Genomic DNA, 8,498 nt, shown 5'->3' on the forward strand with positions numbered 1-8,498 from the left:
TACCTGATGTAACAGGTGATGGTTTTAAGTGAGTTCGTTATGGGCAGTATTGGGAGTTAGGATGGATTTAATTGGAATTAGTCATAGGATGGAGTAATTTTTGCAGGACACCCATAGGATGGATTATTCCTATGAAATAATCCTAAAAATTAATCCAATGAATTTTACAACTTTAGATCAGATAATTGGGATATTAATGCAACCTAAAATAATTTTCTCATGCCATGTAATTCGTTTTAGCTATTTATGTTAAAATAGCTACTATTTATGCCATTTTTACACTAAAAATTCATAAATCATGCAAAATGAATCAAGTTCATCTTAAATTTTACACACAGTGAGTAAAACATGCATGTAACAACATATTAAAATTTCAAGGCCTATTTCAAAGTTTAACTATATTTAACTATTTTACCTCCATTTAATACATTTTTATCTCATAAAAATCATATATCATGCAATATTATTCACATTAATACGAAATTTTACATACAATAAGTAAAATATGCATGTGAGGTCATATAAAAATTTCAAGGTCAGAGACTTAGTTTAACTATTTTTAGCATTTTAATGTCCATTTTAGTCATAAAAATGCAATAAAATAACTAAAAATCATTAAAATGAGCAATAAAATACCATAAATCATAAAAATGAACTAAAAACATTTTAGGACCACAATATATAATATGCATCAATATTTAGTGGTTTTATCTAATTAATCACAAATTTTTAGTTTTAATTAAGTTACTAATAACTCGAAAAAACTATAAATCGATTATGCATGCAACATCCTATGCTATGATACCAATTGTTAGGTTCATATACCTATTATTAGACTCTTCTAATAGTGAACTAATTAACATATTAATATGAGTTCATTAGATCTAGTGCATGCATAACTAAATAAGAGATAAAATAAGAAAAACAATTTCCCTTACATTGTTATAAGGCTAAAAAATAAGGGCACAAATAAGGTCACCTTCCTTATTTGTTCTTGAGCTTAAATGTAATGGATGATCCTCCAAAATCCCAAATGTAGAGATCCTCCTTTGATTGCACCCAAAACAAATCCCTTAAATTAATATATTAACTAACTAGATTAATATACTAGTATTCTTAAAATGATTCTAATAATATTCTTATTACTACACTAGTAATCTTATATTTTTATTATAATTATGTATGAACAATCTTTTGGTTTTCTAAAACTAATTTTAGAGAGAAAAATGAAAGAGAGAAGATTAGAATGCATGCATAAGAATGAATGAATGAATAAGAGAATAAATTCTCTTAAACTAAAGAGGGGAAACCGGTGGGGGTGTACTGTGGAAGAGCCAAGCCAATGCATGCTCTTGCCTTTTCTTATTTTATCTTACCCAAAATTGTAGAGTAGCTTTTTAGGTTTTCGGCTATCATGATGTTTTGTAACAATTAAAAACAATAAACCTCAAAACCCTACAACACCCTCTATATAACCGGTTTTTACACCTTATATCGACCTCCATTTTATTTTGTCAATTTGTCTTTTATCACACAATATATCACATGTAGTATGTAACATGTTATTAATTAATTTAATGCATATTTATCAAATAAATATCATTATATACATTAATTAAATTACATATAACAAATTGTCTAGTGATTCTTGATCACTTAAATAAAATGGGTCACATAATTAAAATTCACAACATATTGTAATTATAATTAACCATTCATTCTTATCTTAATTGTTTCATAAACAATAATCAATTTTAGTAATAAAATATTTTAATTACTAAAACAAATCTTATTTAATCAAATTACAATAAGATATGAATATTCTCTCTCACAAATGAGTTGTTCAAATTTAAAGAATTGATTAACTTGTATCGTTATACAGTTAATCAATTTGTCTATTCAGGGAGTTGTCCTTTAGGTGTGACCTTAAGGGATCAACTGATCACCACCGTCAAATGACAGTAATGTCAAACTCTAGTTAGCCAATCATTAATGAATAATGTTGATCATTTGACTATATAAATGAATCATCCCTTATGTATTCTTAACTTGAGATTTAAACATGTGATCGCACTATTGTTGAGGACACATACTCCAACAAGCATCTCAAGTATTTGGTCAATGAATGGTAGGGGGGAAATGATCCTTTCTTGTTGCGGAATTCAATTTACGATAATCGATACACATACGCCTACCGGTAATCTTCCTTGTGGGTATTAGATCGTTCTTATCATTTGTCACTACCGTGGTATCTTCTTTCTTAGGTACCACTTGAACGGGGCTAACCCGCAAAGAATCCGATATAGGATAAATTATTGCCGCATCAAGTAATTTCCTTACCTCCGCTTTCACAATTTCTTGCATGTGGGGGTTTAGTCTCCTTTGTCCTTGGATGGTAGGTCTATGGTCGTCCTCTAGATGAATCCTATGCATGCAAAAGTTGGGGCTTATTCCCTTAAGGTCATCTAGACTATAACCTATAGCCTTTTCATGTTCTTTTAACACATCAAGCAAACTTTCCAATTGATTCTCATGAAGTTTTTCATTAACAATCACGGGTTTTGTTTTAGACTCATCAAGGTAAGCATACTTCAAATTTGGGGGAAGGGGCTTTAGAGTTGGAGTTTGTACCTCATTTTCTACCTTTGAAGGTTCATTAGGGACATCTTCCATCTCCATTACATATTCCACCCTCATGGCATATTCGACTTGTTCCTCAAACTCCTCATACCCATTGTAGTCAAATTCCTCGACATATTCGACTTGCTCCTTGACTTGCATGGTATGATCTTTAGTTGCTTGTTCTTTTTTAGTGGATTGTAATGCGTCCTTGTGAATGTCATTTATCAATATGGATTGCTCATAAGTGAGCTCTTTGTTGGCTAGAGCGGCTTCAAGGAGATCTACTTCCAATGCCCAATGCTTGTCTTTGGCCTCACTTGCTTCTAAGGCTTCCAATGCTTGCAAAGGGTCTTTGATGAGGTTAGTACTCACATGGTCCTCTACACAACAATCTATAATATCCATCTTGCAAAGTACACTACGAGAACAAGGTGAGAAGTACCATGAGGAAATACTCTTCCCCAAGGCAAAGAAAGAAAGACACAACTAAAAACAATTAAGGAAAATCAAATCAATTGAACACCATCCCCGGCAACGGCACCATTTTTTGGCGTGGCTATAAAACTCGTCGTCAAAAGCTACCAACTAAAACAATATTTCTAACTCTACAAACTACTCTTTAGTGGAGTGGTAAGTAAAGGTCGGATCCCAAGGGACGGGTATTGATTTAGGATTTCAATTGCAAGTAGTGTATGTCTTAGGGTGTCACAAATTGGGTTGAGATGAGATGTAAATCAAATTAATCAACAAGATGAATATAAATTAATGAAAACAAAGTAAAGCAATCAAAGGGGTTATAAACAATTGATTAAAGGCACTAGGGTGTCATGGGTTCATAAGAAAATCATGGAAACAGATCATACAAACATGTTCTCAAATAGATGCAAACAACTTATTGTTGTGATGTAATCGAGTTAGTGTATATCTTACAATTCCTAGGAAGATTTAGGTCCCGGAGCCGAGTCGATCAAGACTTTACAACACCTATAAGTCGACTTAGTCTCTTCCTATTCAACTCTATGCATGGTCTAACAAGGCTTGAGTTGGCTTATATCTTATAAACCTCATTGAAAAGATAAGAGATGGGTAAAAAATGCAAGGATTCATAGTCTCGCATTTCATCAAACATAACATGTGCATAGGTTGAAATCACAACAAGCAAGGAAATGATTATGAAAGCATATTAGATTAAGCATAGATAAATTCCCATGATTACTTCCCCTAATTCCTCATTAACCCTAGCTAAAGGACTACTCACTCATGATCAAGTTTACATGCTAATAAGGTCGTCAATCATACTAACAAAGCAAAATATGATGAATAAATGATGTGATTTAACAATAATTAAACAAGGGTAAAAAGAGATTATACCTACTTGAGATGATCCAAATAATAAAGCAAAGAATAATAAAAGTAAACTTGATGATTGATGGAAGGTTGTCAATCCTCCAATAAACCCAAATAATCTTCTAATTACCCAAATAAACTAAGAACAATTGAGAGAATTAAGGAAAGATTAAGATATACTTAATATTGAAATGTGTATTACAACTTTGATTAAGACTAAATTTAGGAATTGATTATAATAAGATGAGATTAGATGTTCTAAGACAATAATCTAGGTAGTACAATAGGGTATTTATACTAAAATTAAGTACAAGGATTAGGGTTACTAAGGGCTCAAATGACGATTAAGACCCTAAGAGAAGCTTGATGATTTGCAACTCCTGAGGGACATGCGTGGATTGGTGTAGCAACTCCTCAGGGACATGCGAGGATTGAGGTGAAGCACGCCTTGTCCTCTGAGGCTATCCGCTTGGGCTGGCATGCGGGACGCTCAGATCGTGCTCTGTCACGCTCGAATCCTGCTCTGGGATGCTTGGTATGTCTCTCTGATCCGCTCATCCTGAGCTTAGGACGTTCAGATCGTTGGACAGAGTTCTTCTCTTGTTCTTGGCTCCCTAACAATCCGTGAGGACAGTCTTAGGGATGCGAGGATCTTTCATCATTGCCCATTTCACTTCATTTATTTGCTTAGGCTTCTAGTATAGGTCCCCTCTTCGATGCTTGGTCATTAGATGCAATCCATTTAGCTCCATAAATGCAAGGCTAGCAATCCTCTTCTACCAAGGACACAAAACCTCAAAGAATATGCAAAATGGGAAACTAAAGATAAGAAATGACCCTAATAGATGCTAGAAAGCATGGGAACGAGGTTAATTCGGGGACTAAATATGCTCAAATATGAGTCACATCAACATGCTAATAGGGGTGTCAATCATATTAACAAGTCCAAACACGATGAATGATTAGGATTACAAACAATAATTAAGCAAAGGGTAAAGAAATTGTACCAAACTTATGATGAACAAATGGAAGGAAAGAATAATAGAAGAAGGCTTGATTGATGAATGAAGAGTTGTCAATTCTTCAATAAACCCCATATAATCTTCCAATTCCACAACTAGATCTAAGAATTCTTCAACACTAATTAAGGAAGGACTAATAAGTAATTAAGCTAATTGATTTCTAATCTACTCTAATGACTTGATGCTCATCTCCTAATACAATGGAGTATTTATACTAAGTAAAAGTATTAGGGTAACTAAGGGCTTAAATGACGATTAAGTCCCTAAGATGAAGATTAACGCCTTGAAAGTCCCATGAGGAGTCCCACGACCCGCCTATGTTGGAAGCTCGTGCTGCCTGAGGATTTGCTCGTCCCGTCGTTGGGACGCCCGGATTTAGCCTTTGGTCGCCCGACTTGAGGTCGGCACTCCCGGATTGTTGCACAGCTTGGCTTCTCTTTTTCTTGACTGCCTCAAGATCCGTGGGGATCATTGAGGAGTCGTGGGCGTCTTCATCAATGCCTATTTTACTTGGTTTGTTAACTTAGGCCTTTAGTATTGGTATCCTCTTTGTTGCTTGGTCGTTATCTGCGATCAATGTAGCTCCGCTTTTTCTTCCATATGTGCAAGGCTTAGCATCCTCCCCTACAAAGGGCACTAAAACCTCATAGAATGTGCAAAATATGAAACATAAGATAGAAACGACCCTAATAAGTACTAGAAAGCATGGAAACGAGGGTAGTTAGAGAACTAAATGTGCGAAATATGAGCCACATCAAACCCCACGACCCTTTAAGGATCCCCACGAGTTAGGGGACAACCAAATGAAGAAGAAGCAATTCCGTCCTTCGGGACGGGCGTCCTAGAAGCAGGACGAGCATCCCACATAGAAGGACGGGCATCCCCAAGCTCAGCCTGAGCGTCCCCAATGTAGGACGTACGTTTTTAAATATAGGATGGGCATCCATCAAGAGGGGGTTGTGCGTCCCAAGCTAGGACTTGCAAGGCGTTAAACTTCTTTTAAGGGGCTTAATCGTCATTTAAGCCCTTAGTTAACCTAATACTTATACTTAGTATAAATACTCCCTTGTATTACCAAGCGATTATCAACTTATCTTATATTAAAACAAGTTATTTTAGTAGATTAAACATCAATTAGCTTAATTACACTTTAATCCTTCTTTAATTATTGTTCAAGAATTCTTAAATCTTGTTGGGTAATTGAAGATTATTTGGGTTATTATTGGAGAATTGAAAACATTTCATCATCAATCAAGTTTTCTTCTATTATTTTTTGCTTTCTATTTGATCATCCTAAGTTGGTACAATTTCTTTACTCCTTACGTAATCCTTGTTTATTGTTTTACTCTTCCATCATGTTTAGACTTGTTATGATGATTGACACCATTGTTAACATGTTCACCATGATAATGAGTGAGTAGTTCCCTAACTAGGGTTAGTAGGGGATTAGGGGAGTTAATCATGAGGTAGATCTTTACTTAATAATTTCATATGAATGCTTGCTTGTTGTAATTTCAACTTATGCACATGTTATTCTTGATTAAATGCTTGATTGACAACCTAGCATGATTATCTTATCCTTTCAACAAGACTTGTAAGACATAAACCAACTCAAGGCTTGTTAGACCAAGCATATAGTTGAATAGGGAGGACTAAGTCGATGTAGGTGTTGTAAAGTCTTGACCGACTCGGGTCCGAGACTAAAACTCTCTAGGAATTGTAAGATATAATCTAACTCGATTCCATTACAACAATAAATTGCTTGCATCTATGAAACTTATTTATGTGATCTCATCATGATTCCCCTATGAACCAATGACACCCTAGTGTTTTAATCAATTGTTTACAAACTCTATTTGCTTACTTTCCTTTGCTTTCATTTAGTTACTTTGCATTTGTTAAGTACTTTAGATTGCAAATCTCTACCTCAACCCAAATTGTGACACCAAAGACATAGCTATTTACAACCGATAAGTCAATACAATACCGTCCCTTGGGATCCAACCTTTACTTACCGCTCTAATAAGAGTAGTTTGTTGAGAATATAAATATTGTTTGTGTGGGAGTATAGACGACATATAGACCAAATCAAAATGGCGCCGTTGCCGGGGATGGTGTTCAATTGAGTTGTTATCATTTGTTGTTTTTAGTTGTGTCTTTCTTAACCTTGGGGAAGTTATACTCCTCAAGGTAATTTTAATTGTTTTCTAGTTGTTTGATTTTTGCATGTCTAGGAGATCACAAGGTGGCCTTTTGCCGATTGATTTCGAAATCTAGAGAGCTTTGAGAAATATTAGAAGAACCATTAGAAGGACTTCAATAATTGTGGGTATTGGAGAACTTGTGAACATTGGTATCATCCAAATGGATAGTGTTGAGTTTACCAACCCTTTTGCAAGATAAGGAGAGGAAAACCCAATTTCAAAGCAACCACAAAATCAACCATTTTGGCAAGTGTCTATTAGATGATTTCCGCCACTTAGATGAGGAAAGTGTCTATTCTTTTGTAGATGCATCCTTTGATTTGATTTTGTGCTTAATGTTTAGATCCATCGCCATTTTGGCAAGCCCCACCTTGCTTTGCAAGAAGGCATCTTACCTCATAGATGTCTTGTTGTGAGTTGAAGGGGCGGAGTGAGACCCGCTAATTGTCTCACATCGGCTATGTTATTAGAGTAGTCTAAATAAAGGTCATAGTTTTAGTCACCTCTTTACTCGGGAGGAGCAAAGGTTCGGTTTGGGGATATTTGATGTATATCTTATTCATGCACATTTAGTCTCCTAACTAGCCTCGTTCCTATGCTTTCTAGCATGCATTAGGGTCGTTTCATATCTTCAGCTTCCTATTTTGCATATTCTATGAGGTTTTCTGCCCTTGGTAGGAGAGGAGTGCTAGCCTTGCTTATATGGAGCAAAACAGAGCTAAATTGATCGCATCTAACAACCAAGCAACAAAGAGAACAACAATACTAAAGGCCTAAGTCAATAAAACAAGTAAATGGGCAATGATGAAGGACTCCCACGACCCTTGAAAGATCCCCACGAGTTAGGGGACAGCCAAATGAAGAAGAAGCAATTCCGCCGTTCAGGACGGGCGTCCCAGAAGCAGGACGGGCGTCCCATTGGGAAGGACGGGTGGCCCCAAACTCTGACCGAGCATCCCCAAAGTAGGACATGCGTTTTTCAATACAGGATGGACATCCATCAAGAGGAGGTCGTGCGTCCCAAGCTAGGACTTGCAAGGCATTAAACTTCTTTTAAGGGGCTTAATCGTCATTTAAGCCCCTAGTTAACCTAATACTTGTACTTAGTATAAATACTCTCTTGTATTACCAAGTAATTATCAAGTTATTTTATATTAAAACAAGTTATTTTAGTAGATTAAACATCAATTAGCTTAATTACACTTTAATCATTCTTTAATTATTGTTCAATAATTCTTAGATCTAGTTGGGTAATTGTAGATTATTTGGGTTATTATTGGAGAGTTGACAACTCTTCATCATC

Source organism: Silene latifolia, chromosome X (genome assembly GCF_048544455.1).
Source record: "Silene latifolia isolate original U9 population chromosome X, ASM4854445v1, whole genome shotgun sequence".
Taxonomy (NCBI): Eukaryota; Viridiplantae; Streptophyta; class Magnoliopsida; order Caryophyllales; family Caryophyllaceae; genus Silene; species Silene latifolia.